We start from the raw sequence: 22,929 nt of genomic DNA, 5'->3' as shown, positions 1-22,929 counted from the left end.
CCTGTGTGGTGCCAATAGTTGGACTCAATGATGCTTATGGGCCCCCTCCAACTTGGGATATTCTGTGATTCTATAATCAGCTCATCACTGGTCCATATACAGATGTATAGATGTTGAATGAGCCACAGGTCCTGGAACAACCTGGCAATACTAAGCTCAGCAGAAGATATGGGTGCTAGTATGTAATGCTGCTCTTCACTTACTGACCAGGACACCTTGCAGGGAGGATTATAGTGCTCTGGAGCTGGGACAGACAATCCTCAAGTCTTACTTGTTTAATCAGAATCATAGAATAACCTAAGTTGGAAGAAACTTTCAAGATCATCAACCTGACCTACAGAGACCCCTCACTAAACAATGTCCCTTAGTGCCACATGCCCATGTCTCTTAAATAACTCCAGGAATGAGGAGTCCACCACTTCCCTGGTCTGCCCGTTCCCATGCTTAACAACCCTCTCCATGAAGAAATTATTTCTAACATCCACTATAAACCTCCCCTGATGCAACTTGAGACCATTAATCTTACATCCTGTGGTTGGTATCTGAAGAGCACTCACTCCTACTTCTACACCACATTTCAGGGCGGTCAGGACTCTGAAGCCAGAATCCTTTATTGAAGAAAATATGGGAGACTATTAAAATGCTTTTTGAGGTTCAAGGACTATGGACCTTGCCACTTCAAGACCAAAGCAGTTAAATATAGTGATATTTCAGGCATCAGCTGCTTTTCTGATATGGCTTTAAGAATGATGGAAGGTATGTTTTTTAGGTAGATGAGGAATCAGACCAAATAAATTGTCCAAATACTTCCTAATACATCTCTGGAGGATCAAGTTCTGATTTGAATGAAGTGTCACAGAAACTAGAAAACTTGTTAATGTGAATATATAAAGTAAGAAATTTAAGTAAAAGCAATCATTGACAACAGTACTTTGAATTACAAAGCTCTTTATAGCTGGGATTTTAACAGGACTTAGTCTAAACCTAACTCCAGACCATGTAAGTCTATGGTAAAACTACCGATAATTGCAGAGGCAGGCTGAGACCTCACAGAATTTTATTTTTTTATTTATTTTTAAGAATCTTTATGCTTTCACCTCACTGCTTTAAAGCATTTTGCAAACATATACACCTTAGAGGTTTTATATAGCTGGCAAGTAAACTAAAGCATATGGGGAAGAAATAATTTGTTCCACACCACAGAAGAAATATGTCAGAGTTAGAATTTGTACTCACAGAACTGTTGCTATTCTGTTCTTCTCTGTGGCATGGGAAAGTCTTCTCATTGAGCTTTCAAGCCCACAAGGCAGAAATGACACTATCAGTGAGTTAAAGCTGTTCGAGTCCTTACTGAAGAAAAGTGGTCATGATAATACTTGTAGCTCTACAGATTTCATTTCCTTAATACAAAGCAGAAGATAATGCTTTAAAGGATCCATTCAGGCTTAGTCAGTTTTAGCTCTCAACACACTTTAAGTATAGACCATAGGAAATATAAAAAACAAACAAACAAAAAAACCATGTTTCATCAGATCCTTTTCAACTGTCATGGTTAAATATTTAAGGCAAAAATTAATGGATGCAATAGAAGTATACCAAATATGTTACATGTTTGCTTTGTATTTTATGCTGTAGAAATCAAAAAGGCAAATTGATTCTTCTTCCTTAAATGCTTATATTCACTCTGAAAAAAAAAAAAAAAACAGTGTATTTAAAACTACACAGCTGATTTTCAGCATGTGACCTCTGATAAATGTCAGTTCTGACCTCTGATAAATGTCAGTTCTTTGGACAAATGAAGAATCTGCATCAAAAACAATAGTTTTTTTTAAAGAATAGAAACAGAAAATAGACAGTGACAAAATGGTGCTGAGGCAGATTTCAGGAAATATATTTTCTCTTCCAGTGTTACATTCCAAGATATTTTTAAAGCACAGATATTGAAAACAGATTCCCATACAATTCTTAATCAGTTACAGTAGCCACTGGAGTTAGTGGTTCCTAACATGTGGCAAATATACAATATTTCTAATTCAAGCCATGCCATGGTGGTATTTTACCAACATTCCTTATGCTATTGTTACAATTCCACTAGTTTCACAGCATTTGATTTTGTTCTGAGAACATAGCATCTCTCTTTCTTGATATTAACTGCAAACTGTACAATCAAAATAGCCATGGTTCTTTCCATATCAATATCTCAAAATAATTTGATCCTTACCTCACAGTTTTGTAGACTGAGGTACTATAACTTGGAAATATGAGGAGATTCTCTGCATTCAGCCAGCAGTAAGCTCATTGTAGGTCCTAGATTGGAAAACCAGCAAAAAGCAAAACACCTCAAACTTTGTAGAGCCTATCTGGTTTCATAAACAAAACTCGTCCCCCACAGTGACCAGGGAGAGGGATGCTCCACTGGAAATGCATGCCATGGTCCTTCCACTGTCACTTGATACTGTGGCCCTGGAGAGGAAGGGGCACGGCAAAGCACAACCTGGTGTGGGTGCTCCTGCACACAAGCCATGACAAGCCATGTGGCACGTGCAAGTCCTCACCCTGTGATTTGCATCAGATTCAGACATTAGGAATCCACATGCTCTAGGACGGGGCACTAAGTCTCTTACTAACACACTACAAAAAGTATTACATGTCTGTGAGACAATCACAATTATTTAGGGAAACTTACAGTTTATACAAAACACATTGAAATATATCACAAAATCTACCTGACTTTATAAGAAACTTGTATCCAACATTTAATATTTTAGAAGCCATTAAATACTTCATTTACCAATGGATTAACTAGAAAATTCTGAGATAAAAGCTGTACGAAGAGACTTGTACTATTAATTGAGTGGCGAGAGAGAGGTCTTGGGAAGCTTGTGACAAAGCTGTATCAAAGTGCGTAGAGAAACCATTCCGGCTTAGCTATTATGCAGCAAGTGAGAGTTTCATATGAAAGTTCAAAACAAGTTGCTGTCATCAGTCAGAAGAAGCTGAAAAATCCTAAAGAGGTGCTGATCACAACCCTAGATGGGCTTTTTGTTCTGCATCAGTAGCGCTAAGAGTACAAAGTAGCAAATCACAATTTTCCTAAGCAAAATGATTAAACTGGACAGAAAAAATGGTGATGGGTGAAAAACATGAAATCTGAAAAAGCTGATAATTATATTTCAAAGTTGATCCACTATTTTTACATCCACACAAAGAGAATACACAATGATTTTTTTATAAATTATTTTCGAGTTGATCTGAATCTGTATTTTCAACACTTCCCCCTGACGTTAGAAGTAAGAAAGCTCAAGCCACCACCTCACCAACAGTAGGAAAAGGCTCGTTCCAGGACTCACAAGGGTGGTTATCTCTCTCCTGTGTAAAATACAACGCAACAGTGGTTAGCAAGCTACTGCTGACTTATCTAAAACAAATGCTGCAGGCAAGTTAAACATTTTGAAATAACCTTCCTACTTTACAACAGTTATTCATGCACTTCAAATGCAGATTTTAGTTATCTTAATCTAAAATGTAAGTTTCTGAAGAGCAAGACATATACCTGGATTAAAAGTTGTCATTCTTTTTTAATTGAAAATATATTTTTAAAATTAAATGCTAGATTAAAAATTAGACATTTGAATAAGATGACCTGATATTTGCAAAACTTCGCCACCATAGTCACCAAACACATGATTACAAGAATTTGGCCTCTCTTTAATGTATCATCCATGAAACTTGCAGAAATGAAAACAACCCCTAAACTAACGGTGCCCACTGCCTTTCCAAGCTCAGTGCATTTGTTTTCTTGCAAGGACATCAGCAGTATATTTAGCACCAGGGTGGAAATAGGGGAGGTTGGACTAAAAGACTCATATTACATATTGCAGGTCTCATATTCCCACTCTTGTGCTGCTCCTGGATTTACAACCTGCTCATTTCATGGTTTCTTTTGAAGCATTTTGACAGACAACCACTTCTCTGCCTAAAACTCAATAACAGCTCTAATGTGATATACTAGATGTACAGGCATCATGGTTCTTCATAAGGAAGGAAAGGAAGCCTTACCCAGAAAGTAATACTATTTTACTAAAACAAGGTGATTGGGGTTTTGTTGGTTTGTTTTTGTCTTTGGCTTTTTTTTTTCTTCTTCTTAAGTCACATCATGCAGCAAATGAGGAGGGAATTAACTGCATGCACACTAAGTGCCATCATTGCTGCTGCATATATTCAACCTGATTGTAAGAGTGAGTTGCTCTGTATGAGAGCAGGTGAGGCCTTAGACACATACAGAGTTAAATGCAGAGACGCTGTTGAGATACTAAAAGCTGAGATATTGCTGATGACCACAGAGAGTAAATTACAATTAGGTACACATGCTTCTGGGAAGTTTGCCAAGAAGAATAAATAAATAAATAAATAAACAAACAAACAAACAAACAGACAAACAGGGAGAGGCAGTCATCATTGCTGCCTTGCCTATGCTAGGTAAAAACGGAGATCTAGCTGCCATGACTCTCACCACAATTGTGCTCAGAGCACAAAGCAAATCAGTGCTGATGAGACAAATAAGGAAACCATCTCTGAGAAGGAGTTCAAAGAGCAAAACCAGAAATGCTTCAGCATTGTTGGTTTTATCAGCTGAGCACTGGGACAACTGCACCACTGCCAGCTGTTGGTATAGCATGGTGGTTTGGTTTTGGTGTGAGTGGTGGTGGTGGGTATGTTCCCCCCCCAACCAAGGACTGAAAAGCAAGAGGGAAAAAAAAGGTTCAGGTGTCAAGTTAGAGCAGGAGAAAGTGTGGATATTGTAGAAGCAAGAGAGGTTTGAACATGGCTTTTGCCTTTCATAAGGAGGCACCAAGAAGAACTGGGAGCAGTGAGGTACAATGGTAAGAGTAGAACACAATCCAGAGTATTTGTATAGAGCTGAATTTCTTTAGCAGGCAAAGCAGAGGGAAAGGTAGTAGCACTGGCCACAGTATACCCCATAGGGAGAAAAAGATGAACAGGATTCCAACCTCTAACATCCTGTACTGGATTCAAAATTAAGATTTAGTTTACTAGGTGACACAAATTGAGAAGATGAATGGTAAAAGCTAACGGGAGCAGACACAAGAACAGGTGAACACCAACATTATTTCAGTATTTTTGATTCCTTTCAGAGAAACTGTCTGATCCAACAAGAAACAGACTATTATGACTTTTTAGTGAGGTCAAAATATCTTCAGAAGTTCTCCACCAGTCTTTGCTGGTAATACCTGGTCCTCATACTTCCATACTCAATACTCAGAGCAGATGCAGCTGTTGCCTGCAATCTCAGCATGGTCAGCAGTGTTGGTGCATTTCTGCCATTGTAATTGTAGCAGCACCTAAACAGAGGGGTGCTCTTCAGCAGGAACTTTTCTTGTAACCTGGCAAGCAACTCATCTCGCCAAATGCTTTCTTGCTTGGTTAGTTTTGTTCTGGATCTAACATTAGCTCCAGTTCTCATCTCTACTATCCTGGTTGTTACAAGATCTCTCTTTTGCAATTCTTATTATTTAAATGTGCAAAGTTGTAGTTTATAAAGACTAAGTTCAACTCCTCTCCACGTTACTTAGGTATACCTTTATGTCTAGCATTGGATCAAAAAGCCTTTAGGTTCTCTCTGTGAGAACAGTCTCTTCTGGTGTGAGAAGAACATACTGGGAGTTTCATCTTGCGTGATTTCCTGAGATCCTCAGTAAGCAAAGAGCATTCATACCCTTGTCTCACCATCTCAGCCTCTCACAGGGCTGGGCATCAACGCTGTACCCAACCATTGCTAATCCTAAAAAATTTCACAAGGGAACAAAACAATGTAGATGCAAAAGCCCAATTGCAGGCATCATATTTCTATACATGGTAGTAGTTCTTTCCTATGTCACTTTGGGGGTAATGAGTTGGACCTATGAGTCTCCTCTTGGGAGATTTCCTTTCTTGTTCCAGCCTCTGCCAAAGCGTTAGTGGCAGCACTTCACAGGGGCCTGCAGTCCAAAGAAAGAAACATCACAGGCTACAGAATGTAATGAAACGTTTGGCTACAGGAGCCAAATTCATTCATTAGTCCAAGGTCTCCTTTTACCTCAAATAATGTTTGATGATGAAGAGAAGTTTGAGACCAGAATTTACTTATGAACATAAACCAATATTTCCATGTGGTTTCTATACTCTTGTAATCCAGGAACAACATTCAAGGGTTTAACAGCATGAAAGACAACATCACCAGCCTCTCACTCTCAATGATCTGCATTAACACTGAGTCTCAAATCACCTGCAAAAACCATATCATGGTGAAAAAAGTAATCAATCCTGACCTTAATGCACATTTGTCTGTGTGGTATTATCAGACAGTTTGAAGTTTGAAAAATTTTCTCACACATAAAGAAAGCATTAAAACCATTCTGAAGCACTCAAAGTACATGGGGGAACACATACTTCACTGCTTGCTGGCAACAATCTTTTCCATAGGTCTTTTGCCAGTCCGATCAGGCACAAGGCTGCAGGACTGAAGCAGAAACTGATTGAAATATGCATGGACATGTGTGTGCGTGTACTCACACATTTTTAAGTAAGTGCTAAGGAAAGAAAGGATGCATGGAAGACTCTTTTTAAAAGCTTTGATGCAGGGCAAGTTTAAGGAAGTCAGGGACAACTGCTCTGGATAAACTGATCTGAGATTGAGAAAAAAAAAAAAAAGGAAGTTATCCCCTTTGATGAAGGAGTTTATAATAGGTACAGCTGCATTGTGCAGGAAAAGGAACTTGATAATAAAAACTCTGATGTGGCATTTACCCCAAAACATCACTGAGTAAAAATACACACACATCCACAGAGCTTTGGCTATTCTGGTGCAGCTTAAATCACTTCAGAGCGTCACAAAAAGATCTGGGACTTGCCTGAAATTAGTCTTCTGGAAATTATTTAGGGTTGCTCTGACCAGCTATTGGACATTTGTGTCTTTTTGGTAGTTGTGTATACTAGGAGTGGGATGCAGCATCTGCAGGCAACAAAGTTAAGCATCAGGAACCAGTCATTTAAGGAAAATTACTGCCCTGAGCCAGAATCCATATCACACACAGTCTTTGTCAGGTTCATCTCTTTTGCTTATTAAGGCTGTTTGCATGGGTTGCTACTGTCCTAAAGTCACACATACTGAAGTCCTCTTGTTCTTATTCATTTGGGATACTTTCTTCCAGTCCAGTACAACTGTCAGTCAGGGCGCTAACTCTTTGAGAGCAACAAATGAGCCAGATGCATAGTTCAATGGCCAGACACTTCAAGTCATAACAAGCAAGTGAAGCGAGCTAATTTTGCTTGCAAAAGAATTAGCTTTTATTAGCCACTAATACCACTTTTTGCCCTGTGTAGCCCTTTAACCAGCTGCATCTCCATTGACATCACATTTTGGGGAGATTACTAGAGGCATGTCTCGATGTGGAAAGCTTAGAGAGCTTTCTAGAGCAGCCACCTCTTACTAGGACAGCAGAGGAATGGAGAAACTTAAATTACCACACTGTAGACATTCACATGGCATAAATCTTGTAACTCAGACCACAAATTGTGCAAGGCATTTTTGCCCATGTATAATTTTTATCATATGTTAAATAGGTGCATGTATAGATATGCAGCATATGGCATGCATATTAATAACCTAATGAATTGACGCCAGAGAACACGTCCAGAATTGCATAAATACATATGTATGTGCCATATATATAGTTGTGTGTGTGTGTGTGATCATGTTTAGTCCTGGTTCTGGAAACAGTGACAGAATATCATTAAATTGTATTTTTCTATCTTCTCCCTTTCTCTAAAACTGAGAGAGTGAATAGCTTAGCTGCATTCATAGACTCTACATTCAGATATATTTTATATAAATCACTATGATTTATAAACCCCAGCTAAATCCCCCAGTGTAGTTACAATTTTTCCTGTGAGTGTCAGACTGCACTGATACCTTACAACTTTGTGATACTGCTATAGATCAGAGATCAAAATTAAACTGCTGATCTCAAGGATTAGACCCCCTCAAAAAATATCAAATCTATTTTAATCAGCTATGGTATGTCCTACATGGAAAACAGTAGAAGCTCCTAAGATCCCAATCAGTTAAGTACAGGCAAACTAAATTGATTTCATTGCAAAGGGTTCAAAGTCCAAGTCAGGAGCAAAGTTATTTTTTATTCTGAAGAATGTCTAAAGAAACAAAGCACAAGGAAACTGCATAGGTCACACATGCTGAGAGGGTGAAGAGAAAAGAATCTCAGAAAAAAAAATAATAGTCATTAAATAAACAGCTTGAACTTTTCATTAATCACAGCAAAGCTTTGCAGAAGAGGGAGAAAGGCAAGTATCACAGGATCTCTGTTAAGGTATTTAGGTGGGGAACCCAAACTAGTTACGTTTTTTAGTAACTTATCACAAAAAAAAGGCTCATGAAGGCAACTGATGCCTGAAAGGGGGTAAAAAGGTAGTAAAGAAAGCCAGTAAAGGAAAGGCAGAGAGAGAAACTTACTTCCAAAGTTGCCTACCTCAGGAATGATGGTGTGGGCCCCTGCACACTGGGAATGTGCCTCAGCCCCTGGAAGAAATAGCCTTGCTGTTTTAGGAAGCACGGCATCACCATGCCTCTCCCATAGCAGCAAGCATTCTCCCAACAGCTGGGCTACAATTTTCAACCCCGTCAGCCTTTTTCTCCCTAGAGATTATCTAATAAGGAGTAAATCCTGAAGCAATGCATTTCCCCTGCAACAGAACATTAATGAGATAGGATGGCAAATAATGTGTTCTGATATAGCTAGGATGCTCGATGCTCTTCAAGCCAGAGACCAAAAGGAACAAAGGAGTTTATGTGATTTCCTTTAACGTAAATGACATTTTTTGTGGATCAGATGCATGACTAGCAGTATTTCTAATATCAATTTTCAATCACTTAGAAAACTAGAAATAAGTCTTCCTTGGGACTGAACTGAAATTTCTGATGGGCATATTTGAGTATGTAGCAGCTGAAACATGGAATCAGACCCTGATTTTGCTGTTACTGCTGGGATGTACAAAATAAAGGAAGCTCCTTCTTTCCAAAAGCATACTTGAGCACAGGGAGACCACCTAACCGCACTGTAGGTTGTGCTAATGGAAAAAAAAAAAATCATGCATAACCATTTGGACAGGAAGAGGAGTGGGGTTCTCCCTCCTTCTGCCACATGCCAGCTTGGCTTTGACAAGAAAACCATAGGTATTCATCCTATCAGTGGTTGCAACAAAGAGCCTTTGTCTTTGTCTTTCCATCCGATCATGTTCTTCAAAGTCCAACACAATGGATTCTTAACCTGGAAATTATTAATGAAGTTGCAATCACCCACCTTTTTATAACTAGACTGGACAAGTTATTGCACAGTGTGTAAAAGGGTAATCTCTTAAACATTTCTCTGGCACAGTGCAGGAAAAGTTAAGAATTCAGCAGACAAAATCCTGAGCATCTTCAGAAAACACAACTCCTCTCCCACCTTAGTAACACCAACTCTCCTCAGCAGTACCACAAGCAACACCACCTTTGTGTTTCTACTTCACATATAACCCCAGAAATAATCGTATGAATGGAGGACTGGTTTTCTAACTACCTAACTGCTTATGTGTCCCAAAACAGATCTAAACAACAGGACAGCTTGTGTCCTCACACTCCCTCTGTTGCTCTCTGGTGCTGCCCAGAGAGGGCAATAATGATGGACAAAGTAAATTATGTACAGGGAAAGCTTCAAGGAAATACCTACCTTGTTAATTTCCCTTGCAAACAAACCATAGCTATTAAAGGTTATACATACTTTGTCCAGTACACAGAAAGAAAAAAAAAATTAGAAGAGACAATTGCAGCAGCATAGTAGGAGCAAAGATTCCCATTAACTCCAGTGAAGCTGGCTAAGATCACTGGTAAATGAAAAAGGAAAATTTCCTTCATAGGAAAAGCAAAACAGCAAACAAACCAACTTGATAACATGGTTAAAACTTAGGTGAACGCAAACATGCTTTCTGCCTGTGCAACACCGACAACAGAGGGGAGCAGTAGTGAAGCAGGGAAGACACACCAACACATGCCCGCTGAAAAGACCTGCCCTGAGAATAGACTGCCATGTACCACAGTCAAAATAAGTGTCATCTGCACTCTGTGACACTGCCAGGGATACTGGCGGCCTCAGCAAGTTTGTGGATTTGATGCATCAGGCACTGAGTTGCCATTGACCCACATGGACAGGACAAACCTGAAAGGAGGGATTATGACTGGCACAGGCAACTTGGATTAAATCCGTATGATGGTTAAAATAAATAAATAATTAAGTAAAATCAAGCTTGGAGTTTTGCTTTTACTTCTATCCCCCTCCCCAGCAGAGCTGTCATTATTAAAGAGTTGAGAACAATGTCAGATCTCATGCAGAGACAAGAGCCAGCACAGCACAAGAAGGGGAGTCAGTGCTAAAGCGATTTTATGGACATATGCTTTCAAATGAAATCAAAACGTCCCCAGTGTTGCAGCCTTTCTGCAGCTCCCAAGGCTCTCATAGCTTCTGGGGGTTGTTGGCAGTTGTCTAAGGACATCTTTTAAAGGGTAACTTGAAAACTACCGCAGCCTGGATCTGTCATAAACAACCGGTCACTGTCAAACGTGGGACACTGCTCTGCTGGGGGATGGAGCAACAGGAGGGGTTTTACAGTCCCCTTGCCTCCCATGCAGTCAGCTCTTGGCCACAGAAAGCATGCAGTCGTGCCGAAATTGGGCTGTGAGGTGGGGGAGTTACCACTAAGTGAAATCTCCACAGAGAGGCATCCTGCCCACCAGCAGGTAGCAGGAGTTATTTGTCCCTGGTCTCAGCAGCAGAGCAGCTTGCCTACCAGCTGCTGTGGATGTCTGGGGGACATAGCAGAAACTGCAAGGCCTGCAGAGCAGGGCTGCTGCCCAGCAAGCCTCTCATGCTCCTCCCCAGCCTGCTTGGCCATCAATAGCAGCAGGGCTGGAGAGCAGCACTGGCACACCTCAGCTTCTGGTGAGGCCTGCCCTGCTGATCCTGAGGTACTGGGGTACTGTGATGCTCCTGTGAGGCAGGCTCTGCCCTAAGTTGTTTAGTAAAGGGGTTTTTGGCAATGGTTTCATGTTACAAGGCTTCTTTTTATATCCCCTGCTGCCTCTTTCAGGCCCTATCCACCCGCTCCTTGCAACTATTAATAAAGTGTCCCTTCCTCCAGCTGTGAGAGCAGGCTTTGCAGCCTGTTTTTAAGCTATTGTTGCACTTTTAACAATTAAGACTTCACAGCTTACGCTTCAGTATTTTCTTTCCTTGAATCTAAAGTGCATTTTTAAAGGAGCCATGTCAGCTGACATCTAGTCTTAAAAATAGGCATTCAAAAAGTTAAAACCTATAGGCATGCTTCCAGGAGTTTTTTTTCTTTTTCTTTTTTCTTCTTTTTTTTTTTTTTAATTCAACACCAGTACTTCTTTTAAGAAGAAGTATTTCTTCTTTATTCTGCAACACAAACAGTACTGCTCTGTACTAGCAAGAAGGAATGTGAGGGAAAAAGGTAAACCTAAGCCAACTGTCCTGACAGCACCCATGCTCATGCTGCCCTTGTAAAAACCCTGTCCTCTTGTTACCCTGCATTGGCCTGATTCACCTGCTTGATGGACAGAAAGATGGAATGCATAAAGTATGTAGTATAATACATAATTTATATCTGTCATATCTATTCCCGTCTAATGCAGCCAGCACTCATCTTGCCACCATTGTAAGACCACACAAAACTTAGATAAAGCCGCAGAACCAGGGGGAGGTAACAGCAGAGAAGTCACTTTGCTGTTGCCCGCAGCCTGCTCCACAGCAGGGTACGTGCTCAGGGCTCCCACATCACCGTGCCTAAATCTGCTAGCCTCAGTTCTGCAAACTGAAGGCCAGGCATTGAAATTATGGAGAATGAATGAGGATTTTCATTGCCTCCTTTTTTTCCTTCAATTTTTTCCTTCCCATATTGACACACCACAGACAGCCAAGTTTTAGAAACACATGCTCTGTGCTCCTTTAAAGCCACCCTTCTCTAAAATTTCTCAGTTTTAAAAAAAAATGGAGGCACTCAAAATAAACAATCACTTTGAAAATCTTGGCCTATATCCCAGTAGGGAGTGAATCTAGTCACGTACACAACCACCTTCAAGCTACACAAAAATGAAGCATTAAAATGCTAAAACCACGACAGACAATATGGAAACAAAAAGTTCAGTAAGATGCAGTATCTAAGATCATGTAGCTCTCGTTTATCTACTTCAATCATAATTGTTCATTACTTGGTTTGTTAGCCCCTGCTATGAACCAGAACCCCAGCAACTTGAACAGCAAACCAAAACACAGTTCCTATGCCACTGAGTTTAAAATATGTGCAGTCAGAGCCAATATTCTGTGTTAGGTTTTACCTGGGCTGCTTCCTTGTCCTTACCGAATCCCTGAAGCATAGAAATCCCAGATTTCTTTCACTGACTGCTGCCATTTCTGTCTTTCTCAAGTGACTTCACCTTCCGGAGGAGTTGTTACCTTTGCAGTTCTGGCATCATTTTTGTTCTAATGAGAATGTAAAGCTGTACACAAAAGGTATACACTCAATTAGTATTCTTCTTTTCTTTAAGCGTACTTGTTCACAAAACCAAAAAGCGTGGCCAGAAGTAGCAGGAAACGTCAGTTCTTGAACAATAAAACTGCTGAAAGAAAAAGTTTTACAAGCAAGCTCTGGTCCACAGAACACAATGTAAAAAGCTGTTAGATTAATCTATTTTCATTGTCTAGGGTGGAAAAAGGAAGGAGAAAAAGAAGAAAAAGAAATTCCTTTTATGCTATTATCATAAAAGATGGTGAAAAAATATGAGATTTTAATCCTACATAATATCATTTTTTTCATAAACTAGAAATAAGTAATTTTTTTTCAGATTTAAAAAAAAATAAAGCCTTGAGAGTATTTTGGGAAGAAAATACATTTTTTACTATCCATTAATTGAAAATTTTTGTTTCTATTTGCTGGGTTCTTTTTGTATTGCCGGCCAGTTCTCATAAGGGACTGTCTGCATCCCTCATCCTCTTCTAGGGGATAATGACAGCCATAATGTACCAAGCTGCTCAAAGAGAACTAAGGCTCTGCTACTGGCAAAATACCAGTTAGCAAGCAAGCTCAGACCAGCAAGGAGACTGGGAGCAGCAAGCACAAACTATAAATTGTCTAAGAAAATACACCACAAACTGGAAATGCAGAATTGACACAAAAACTAAACAGCCCCAAAATAGAAGGCTCCATTTTCTTCTCTCAAAACAACAAAAACAAAAACCCACAATGTTGAAAAATTAAGACTTTTTCCTTCTTTTTCATAACATATTAAATTTTCCAGAATTTGCATTATAATGTCATCCTGATGGCAGATTCCTGTCCTGACTAGAGCTCTTTGAATCCCCAGTGTTTTATACACTCTAAAAGATAATACTATTATCAAAATCACATTTTAATATGAGGCATAAAGAAGGTTAGGGCACTGCAGTGGAAAAGATCTAGTAATATTTTCTTCAGATTTTCTTCCTTATTCAGGAAACTCTGTATTAGGGAAAAATGTGGAGCTTGGACTCCTGAACACAGTTATCACAATGCTGCTGCAATGCAGGGAAACAGAGAAGTTTGCCAATTAATGTGCAGAACTGGCCAACAGGTCTCCTAACTTCTTTGCCAAGCTCTGCCACTGACCCGTTGCAGCTTTGCAGAAGTCATTTGACTGTCTTTGAAAGGTGTAATAGGATATCTGCTCCTTTGAACAAGATGTGTAACTTATGTCTGCATAATACTTCAGAGATCCTCGTTAGAGTCAGAAATGGCCAAGGGAAATGGAAAGTGGAAGCATATATTACAAATACATATTTGATCCCATTCTTTAACCCTCTGTTTTATTAAATAGCATGCCCTTCTTCCTCCTGCAACTATACTGAGTGGCTCTTGCTGCACACTGTAGCAGTTCCATCACATTTGACTTGCTATTCTTCAGCGCATTTTAACATTATTTCAGTTGTAAAGCAATGTTTTTAAATACAAAGGCAAAACAAACTCATGAGGGAAATTTTCAAAATAAATATTCCTCTTGGGTTTTCTTGTTGTTTTCTTCAGAGGGACCAGATTGCTGCACGCCCCCACTCAGCACAGGAACTGAAGTGATGGACATGAGAAGAGCCAGCTTACACCACTGAAATGCCCACGGTTGTTTCAAACAATCTGCAGGCCTGTTGAGGCTCAGGGCTGCTCTGGTTTTCAGTCAGATGAACATGCTGCTTGAAGCTGGGCAGGAAACAAGCTAGACGTGCTCCAGTGTTGCATTTTGTATTAGGGAAAACGAAGTGAGCAGGCATGGATGGGTATAACTAGCATCCCGTTCCCTAGCATCACCCTAAAAATCACAGTTATGGCAGTGGAACAGCCCTTCCCTTCACTCAACATTTCCCCACAGCATGCTCCTCTGTCACAAACAGCAGAAAAAAGAAAACTTCATTCAACTTGCCTATGGCATATACACCATGCAAACTTGTTCCCTTATGTACTTGCTCCTCCTAACAAACAGAAATTTTTAATTTTCCTGTACAACAGGCAGGGAGCTTCACGAGCCCAAAGCACAGATGGCATGCTTGCGTGCACGATACGGCTGAAATCTGGGAGAGCCCAGTTGGAAGAGCCCACAATGTCCCTTCTGAAGCACAAGCTGTGTTGTCCGTGGGCAAAAGGCAGGCAGACAGGGTCTCTGATTGCCAATGTACAAAAGGAGCCTGCATGCATGAGAGCCCTTATCACTGGCAGACTCCAGGACTTGCAAAGTCAGAGCAACAAAGCCCAAAATACGTATATGCAGAAGGAGCAACAAACTTTCCACCCTGATGAAAGCACAATGAGGAAAATCTTTCCGACAGATTCACAGCTGGTTTCAATCCACAGCCTAAGCATATCTAATGGGCTGCCTTTATCAGAGAAGCTCTCATAGGGTTCTGGCTGCTACTGAGGGCAGTTTGCCACCGTGCAGACCCCTCAACAAAAGTCAGAGAGGACACTGTGTACTCGCGACACGAACTGAGGCATGGGGTAATAGAGACCATCTGCTACAAATTTTGGCCCCTCTTGCACCTTTATTAATCCACCCCAACTCCTAAGATCTTACTGAATTTAATGTAACTGCTGTGTTAGAGTACCAGGAAAACGCAAAACATACCTTTCAAGAATCCTATGACTTTTTCCATCACTCTCAGAGCAAAATTAAAGGATTCTACTCATGTGAACATAGAGTACCACGTGGTCCCAAATGCTCTGGGAAGAAACCCTGGCTTCTCTGGAGACAAGTTTTTTAGTTAGGAGAGGTTAAGCGAAGCTACCAGCGTTCAGCAAAACCAAGACCTTTACGGCACATACTATTGACAAAAAGAAAAAAGTTCAAAACCCCACACCCGTTTATGAAAATCTGCACGTTAGGGACTTGCTGAGCAGCTATTGTGTGCATGTCATGTAGCAAGTAAAAAGTACTTCAAATATACATAGCTTTATTTTTCACCCCAGTGGCTTACAGATTTGTCCCAGGACAATAGAAGTTTACAGGGAAGGGAGAGATGTCTGTGATTAAGAAGGCTTTCAGCTCTTCTTCCTACAGATACCCCGTGGATATTGCTGTATTCTCCAGAATCTGAGCTTCCACTTAAAAAACAATGAAGTTTCTAGCCCATCTGGGTTTGCGGAAGCAGAATGTAAACAGATGTACTGTTGTCTTATTTTAGAAGCTGTAGCAAGCCAGACTGAAACAATAGCACTAAGAAATGTCAACGGCTCCCATTCATCTCAGTGGGGTGGGGTGTTAACTTTGAAGCCTAATTGTGACCACTTTAAAGCCAACCTTTTAACCAGTTCACTGCTGTTGCCACACCAGAAACTCTAAAGTAATGAACTTACCAGCCTCTAGATTTGTATGCATCACTCCAAGCTCTCCCACTCACTTGAAAAGGACATCGCATTACAATCGAGCTAGCTTGAATATTTTTGCACTTAAGAAGGTAGCTGAATTGTTTGCTACTGTCTTTCAAAATTACGTTACCAGAAAGTCAAGGGTGAAAGGTTGGCTTCATTGTTGATGCTCTCAAAAGTGCAACAAGTGGGATTTCATGCTTTTTGCTTTGAACAGGGTGTGTGGATGGCCCTTCATTTCAATGAATTGACAAACTGCTACCTACAAAACTCCTGAGAATAATTACTATGGAAATTACACAGCGCTATCAATCACAATTAAAAATAAACTAATGACAGTGGTAACATGTATTCGCAACAGAAAGGGGGAAAAAGAGGAGGAGAGGGTCTTCATTTCCAAGAACCTGTAGTTGACATTACCTTAAATCTAAGGTGCATCAGGCCTGATTCTGAGCATACAGAGAAAATGCCCTTCTGAAGATGTTTTAGACCCAATTTCCAAGAAAGAAGTCAAAACATTCTGTATCAGTAGTTACTTTTAAGCCAGCACATGAATTTTCCTCTGGGACTAATAACTGAAGACACTCCAGGCACATTTCTGCAAAAGTGATTTCAGATGCTCACAGGAATTCATCGCTGAAAATTATCAGGGCGAAGTACTCCGGCTCATGTTACTGAGCATCCAACAGTCAGTGTTGAAAAGTCAACGCTAACATCACCACAGCACTACTCTGGCCATTGTTAGTATATCCACACTAGGTACCTTAATCAGCAAATGATGAGATGTCTCAAGAAGCCCTGAACATGGTTATAGCCACCAGCTCACTGGAACTGAAACAGGAAGGGGAATATCTCCCAAGTTAGCTTACGAGTTATTTACATGGCTGAGATAAGGGAATAGTATCACCCAACAGTTTGAATGAATGGTATCATCAGCAAAAGACCTTAAACAAGCAGCTGGGATGGGAGTAACACCTCTAGCTCAGGAAGTGGCAACTGGAAGAAAGCAAACTAGAAGGATTGGCATAACCCATGCTATATTTACAGAAGATAAATCTTTGATCACACAGTTCCCATGCCTGAATAAAGCTGTCTTTACTTAGGAAGGTCTTGAATTGGTATAAGAGTGCCTACGTGTGGTAAGGAATAGGGTTATTCTGGTAGAAAGGGGAAACTTTCCTGTCTACACAATGCCTAGGTGTTCATGGAAACAAAGCCCTAATTCATGCCATTCAGATTCTTTCGCCTGCTACAACAGACAATGCTCTGATGCTGTTATTAGCAAGTTATGAATGCACAATCCTTCCACGTGTAACTTCCACTGCAAGCTGGGCATTTAGGGTGCTTGGAGTTTGCCCTGACGAATAAAATGCCAAATGCAAAATTCTGTTATCAAACATTAGTGTTTCCTGAAACTCGGTTTTTAGACCACAACAGAGTATTTCTAGAACAGTCGTGATAGAAAAATGAAAAGAAACCTAAAAGCCTACAGACACTGACTTCATATGAGAAAGGCCTGGTAAGAAAGAGAGACATGTTCATTTTCTATCGACTTCAATCAGCTGCAGCAGGATGATCAGTTCTCTGTAGAGGTGCTGAATACGATCACATGTACTTTCACAGAAGTGTCTGAGTGCTGTTGAACATATTTTTTGCAAACGCTTAGAGATACAGAACACAGACAGCTGAAAGCAGACTTGGTAAGTTTATAGTTTTACTTTATCACTGCATTAAATTCCCATTCAACATCAGTCAGGCACCACACACTTGTTACAGAAAGAATAAACAGCCTCATAAAAATTAGACTCTCCACTCCTTGCTTTGCTTCGCACCCCTCCTCAGCTGCTGGCACATGAAACACCCCGCAGCTGGCTGTGCAGAAGCCCATGCCGACGGTGCTACGCTGCCGGCACGAGTGGCGGCGGGCAGGAATGCTGACACGGGCACGACTGCCACCGCATTTACTTAGCACTCATTTCTCTCAGTCTGCTTCAGACCAGAAATGCAGGCAATGAAAACCTATTCAACCTCTGAGAACCTCGGTCGCTGCAGGGAGCGGAGCGGGGTCTCTGCAGGTACATGAAAGAGGCATTGAGAAGACGCTCCCATTCAAAGGAGGCAGAGAGCGAGCCCCCAGCTGTCTCTGGTTACCTTTTATTGGCATGAAAGGGGGGAGGCAGGAGGGGAAGGTTTCAGGACAAGTGAAAAACAAGCTTTCTAAGATTCACTGTTCAGCCTCGAAACAAAAGCTCGTCGAGTTTAAGCTAACGGAGCTTAGATCCATTTCTTTCCATTTAGTAATTTATTATAGCAAAGAGAATGAAAAAGCTGTTTCAGGTAAGGGATTAAACATTACCCTGAAACAGAAGCAGAGTGGAAAAAATATGCTTTATGAATCCAGCAAGTTTCTCAGGCAAATAAACAGCAATCATCAAACACATGAGAAAGTGTAGTATATTAGTAGGTATCCAAGGATCATTGGGTGAAAACATTTACATCGGGACGATAGCTGGACAAAACAGCTGTCACAGAAGCCTTATTAAGTAGAGGGTATAATCTGTAAACACTTGCCAACCATATTAAACTAAGGACTATTGAGACAGGACAGAAATGCCTGGTTCCAGGGCAAGGCAGGTGCAAGAGTGGCTCTGCTGGGAGCATCACTCCCTGAAAAGCCCCCAGCAGCCAGGGAGGAGGCACATGGCCAACAAACACACCCCAGGCCCTCTTAGCCCATGCAGGCAGGCAGCCCACAACATCCCAACCTTGCTACCAGCCCAAACAAAACCAAGTTTGTAAGCCATGTTTAACCTGGCAGACTCTCCTCCAGGCTTGGTGGATGCCTAGTGGGGTCAGTCCATGCCATACTTCAGGAGAAAAGATCAAAGCTTCCCCACAAGCATTCCCCACCCAGTACCCCTGTGCAACCATGGGCAATTCACCTACAGCCAGCCCTGCTGGAGACCAGGGTGCAGCACAGGGACCCCAGGGCAGCTCCAGGTACCTGCTGCAAAGCATAAAACAGCAGCACTAATGCTGGGTTAGCATGCACACTGAATCTCAGCTCTTCCCCTTAAAAAAGGACCATACCGTGTTCCAGATTTGAAGGATCTCTAAAGTAACGTGAAGACCTCAGATGCTGCAGAGGAGGGGACCCCCCCAAGCACTGATCTAGAGTGCCTGCTAAATACATTCAATAGTAAATTTAACAGTTTAACAGATTACTTTGGTCAGGAAAAGATAATAACCATAAAACTTAATATTTACATAGTGCTCTATACAAACTCATTTTTTTTCTGTAGAGGTGCACAAATATGATTAATCAGTCATCTGAGGACACATGGCCAAAGCCTTGGCTTCTTGATGAACTGCAGAAGTCTTTTAAACTATGACCATACGCTCCAAGGTTTGTTGCACTGAATCTAGGCAACGCAAGTTTAAGGGCAGTTGGGTAAATATCTTGAGTCAACTCAGAGCTCTTTATAATTTTAGGTGGCCTTGATGCCACCTAAATTCAGGTGGGTACAGATATACATACAGATACAGACCAAGTTATTAGCATCTTTCATAATTTTTTGAAGAGCAGTATTTTGCATCTAGGTTATCAGGTTTTGCTACAGTTTTAATTTCATGCCAGCTTATCTCTTAGAGGTAAACGAGCCACAGAGCAAACTATGCATCATTATATGCTAGCTATCATCTTAACACACAACGAAATATGGAAAAACAGGAAGGATTTATTTGGAATTCATTTACTATAGAATTTGCTGTAAGGGAAAATACCCAGGAGTTTATGTAATTTCTTAAATCTTTGAAGATGTTAAATGGATAACTTAGACAAAGTTCTTAGAAACTTCAGAAGAAAAACTATTTTACTCATTACAGTGAGTTGTGATTTTTGGGTTTTAGATCATTCTCTTAATATATCTTCAAGCAAACATAGCCTGCCAAATATTTTAATCAGACTACTTCTGATCTGTAATCTCTCCAATGTGGAACATACCTTAATAAATCATTGCACAGACTAGAAGAACCATTAAGAACAAACTACAGCACTTGCAGATGGGGCATACAGTAGTCACTCAGCATTATTGTATGTGACATGAAAGGATAAAAATAAGGGTCAGAATTCAGGTTGATACATGAATGTTTAAAAGTTGGTGGGTAATGTCTTGATTCCTATCAGGTACAAGGCACACTCCTGTAGAAACTTCAGTCAAGTCAACAAAAGTCACCCCCACTGACATGAACAGGATTTGGTCAGGTCCTGGTGTTCAGCAATGTAACATACACGTTGAAGAGCTAGAAAAGGTCAGAAGAAACAGCATTTTAATCTTTTAGGCTTAAAAGCTGGATTTATTCTTTTGTCTCATATCATCTTACAAGACACACAATATATTTTGGAAACTACATTAAATAGATGTAAATAACTCAGTATTAGTCTTACTTTCCTAAAAAGAACACTTACTGACACCATCCTTTCATCTCTTCTCAGATTTTACATCAGGTGGTAGGATAGCAGGCATCTGCTAGACACAATGCAATTGTGTTGTGCCATTAACACTGCAGTCTTTCTTGTGCACTTGGTGGCATTCGTTGTTTTATGCAGCATTCTGGTTTATTCACATCCCACTACTTATGTTCTAATCAACAACCAGCTCATTTTCATTCAGGTCCTCCTTGCCCCCCTGACTCTTTTATTGCAGAGTTATTTTAGCACTAGTGTGGGCAAACTACACTTTCATTTCTACCTCAACTCTTATAGGAAGTATATTGTAGCCCCCTGTACAGAAAGGACACTGCTCCTGTACCTGAGCTCCTACACACATAAACAACATTGACAGAGTGTTTAGGAGAGTCCTGGTTCACATTTCTGTTTCTGGGCCAAGTTCAGTCCTGTTATGTGCTACTTGACTCCTCCTGCTTTGTCCTTGATCCCATGCCCTTTCCTTCTCCTCCTTGCCTCCCATGCAGAAAAAGGAGCCGATTCCACTAGCACCAGCAGGATTCTGTTCAGAGGCTACTCTGAATCCAGCCCCACATTATCACAATAAACCTACCATTACCTTGGAAGAGCTACCATTTCTGGGGAAAGCCTACCACTTGGCTAGGCAGAGGAGTAGCAGTCTTTGAGGAGATTTATTAAAAATTAAACTTTTTTTTTCACATTTAAACATATGAATAGTTACACCCTTGTTTTAGCATCCCTGCTAGCCTTCAGTGAAGAAAACAAAAGGGACTTAAGAGCCTCAAAGTCACACAGAAAGACCCTCCCCATCAAAGAACTGGAATAATGAAAATGAGCAATCCTTGCAGGAACATTATTTGATCACGTACAGAAGAACCAAGCTCATGACACATGGCAGTACATGCATAAATGACAGTGTCTTATTTGCAGGAAAAGGCAGCTTACAAAATCTAGTAATAAATAATATCAGAAAATACTAAAGTATTTGAAAGTTTTGCTTCAAGTCTCATGACCTTTACTTTCTGATATCCCCGGGAACTTGCATATGGATCTTGCTAGGAAGGCTTCACAATCTGAGTCCTAAAGAATGCAATAAAAAGACAAGAAAAAGTTTGAAACAGTGAAATAAAACAAGTTTTCATCAGTAACATTGCATGGACATTGAGCAATGGTATTTACACACCAAGAGATGATAGCTGTTTAGGGGTGTTTTGGTAAATACTTTACTGACTCACTTCTTAAGGGCATTTCTAAAGAAGTAGCTCTTGAAAAGGAGACAGTAGACATATTTTAGAAGAGCATGCAGAGGTAGTTGCATCAGAGGTACAGAAACAGGTTAATGAACAGGGTTAATGAAGCTTCAGATATCATCAGTTGTTTATCCAAATGTCTGCAGTTTCCTTTGGTTTAGAAATTAGGCTTACAAGAACATATTGTATCTGTCAAGCCAGACATAAGCACTGAACCTTCTCACCTTATCTAGACTTCTCCACTTCTTTTTCTGTATTTGCATGCTCGGCTGTATATGAATGAAAAACTTTTTTTTTTTTTTTAAATCTTGTGAAGAAAAAAACACCTCCTAGTTTGAGTAAATCCTTCTCTATTTGAACACATTTACACAGAGTCTCTGAAATCCAGTATGAACACTCTACTAATACTGTGTGCTGTTGCCACAGTCTCACAGACTTTACACACAGACTTAGCTCCTGTGAAGAAAGCATGAGTTATACAAAAAACTTCCTTCCCACCACGGAGACAGAATGCCCTACCAATTAATTGCATGGCACACAAAAACAGAGCACTTTGGAAGAGGAAGCGAGGATTACAGTGTAACTGTTTGATGCTGCAGGGGAGAGAAGGCATAATATCACTTGTTCAAAGCACCTGGGCTGAACACACTATTCTTATCTTTTATTCCATGTAACAACTCAGCCAGCTGATTTTTATTTGGATAAAAGAACTTTGATGACCTCCAGGTCAATAAAGTTTACCCCCCTTCTATTGATCATTATGCAGACTGAGAACTGCAGAATTTTATGAAGTCCTTGGGAAGAGCTTTTCCTCACAAGTTTTAAAGACACCCAAAGCATTTCATTTTCAAAAAAGGTGCAATTACCTTCCATGAGAAACTTTGCCTCCCTGCTTTCAGGTGTTGTGGCTTTTTTCCTGCAAGGTGACACTAGCAGGATCAGTTTCAAAAACTTGAAAACATTGTGAAAACACAACGTAAAGTAGATAATATGGAGGAACTCAGATTCAGCTGCACGCAGATTTTGTACCCCTTTACAGCCTTTGCTAGGTTACTGCTAGCAAGCAGAGATGGAGGTCTGTATGCTTTCTATTTATGGTTGTCCAAAACCACACAGAAAGATAAAAAGATGCAGCTGTGATGTAGGGTGGGATGGGGTTTCAGAAAAATAACTCCACTCTCATATCTGAGTTGGGTC

The 22,929-nt window shown here is 40.5% G+C and overlaps 1 long non-coding RNA gene across 1 annotated transcript in view; it reads right to left on the bottom strand.

Moving 5' to 3' along the window:
• The window catches only part of LOC137853875 (uncharacterized), a 170,365-nt gene that overhangs the window by 13,780 nt on the left and 133,656 nt on the right, over positions 1 to 22,929 (bottom strand). The window contains exons 19-22 of the long non-coding RNA XR_011094781.1: positions 8,531 to 21,562; positions 3,313 to 3,369; positions 2,222 to 2,307; positions 1,237 to 1,400 (exon numbers count right to left, since the gene is read on the bottom strand). This is a non-coding gene — a long non-coding RNA (uncharacterized lncRNA). The remainder of the gene's footprint in view (positions 1 to 1,236; positions 1,401 to 2,221; positions 2,308 to 3,312; positions 3,370 to 8,530; positions 21,563 to 22,929) is intronic.

The sequence above is a fragment of the Anas acuta genome, chromosome 3, assembly GCF_963932015.1.
Source record: "Anas acuta chromosome 3, bAnaAcu1.1, whole genome shotgun sequence".
NCBI lineage: Eukaryota > Metazoa > Chordata > Aves > Anseriformes > Anatidae > Anas > Anas acuta.
The sequence above is the reverse complement of the archived record's forward strand: the minus strand, read 5'-3'. Positions and strand labels throughout refer to the sequence as shown.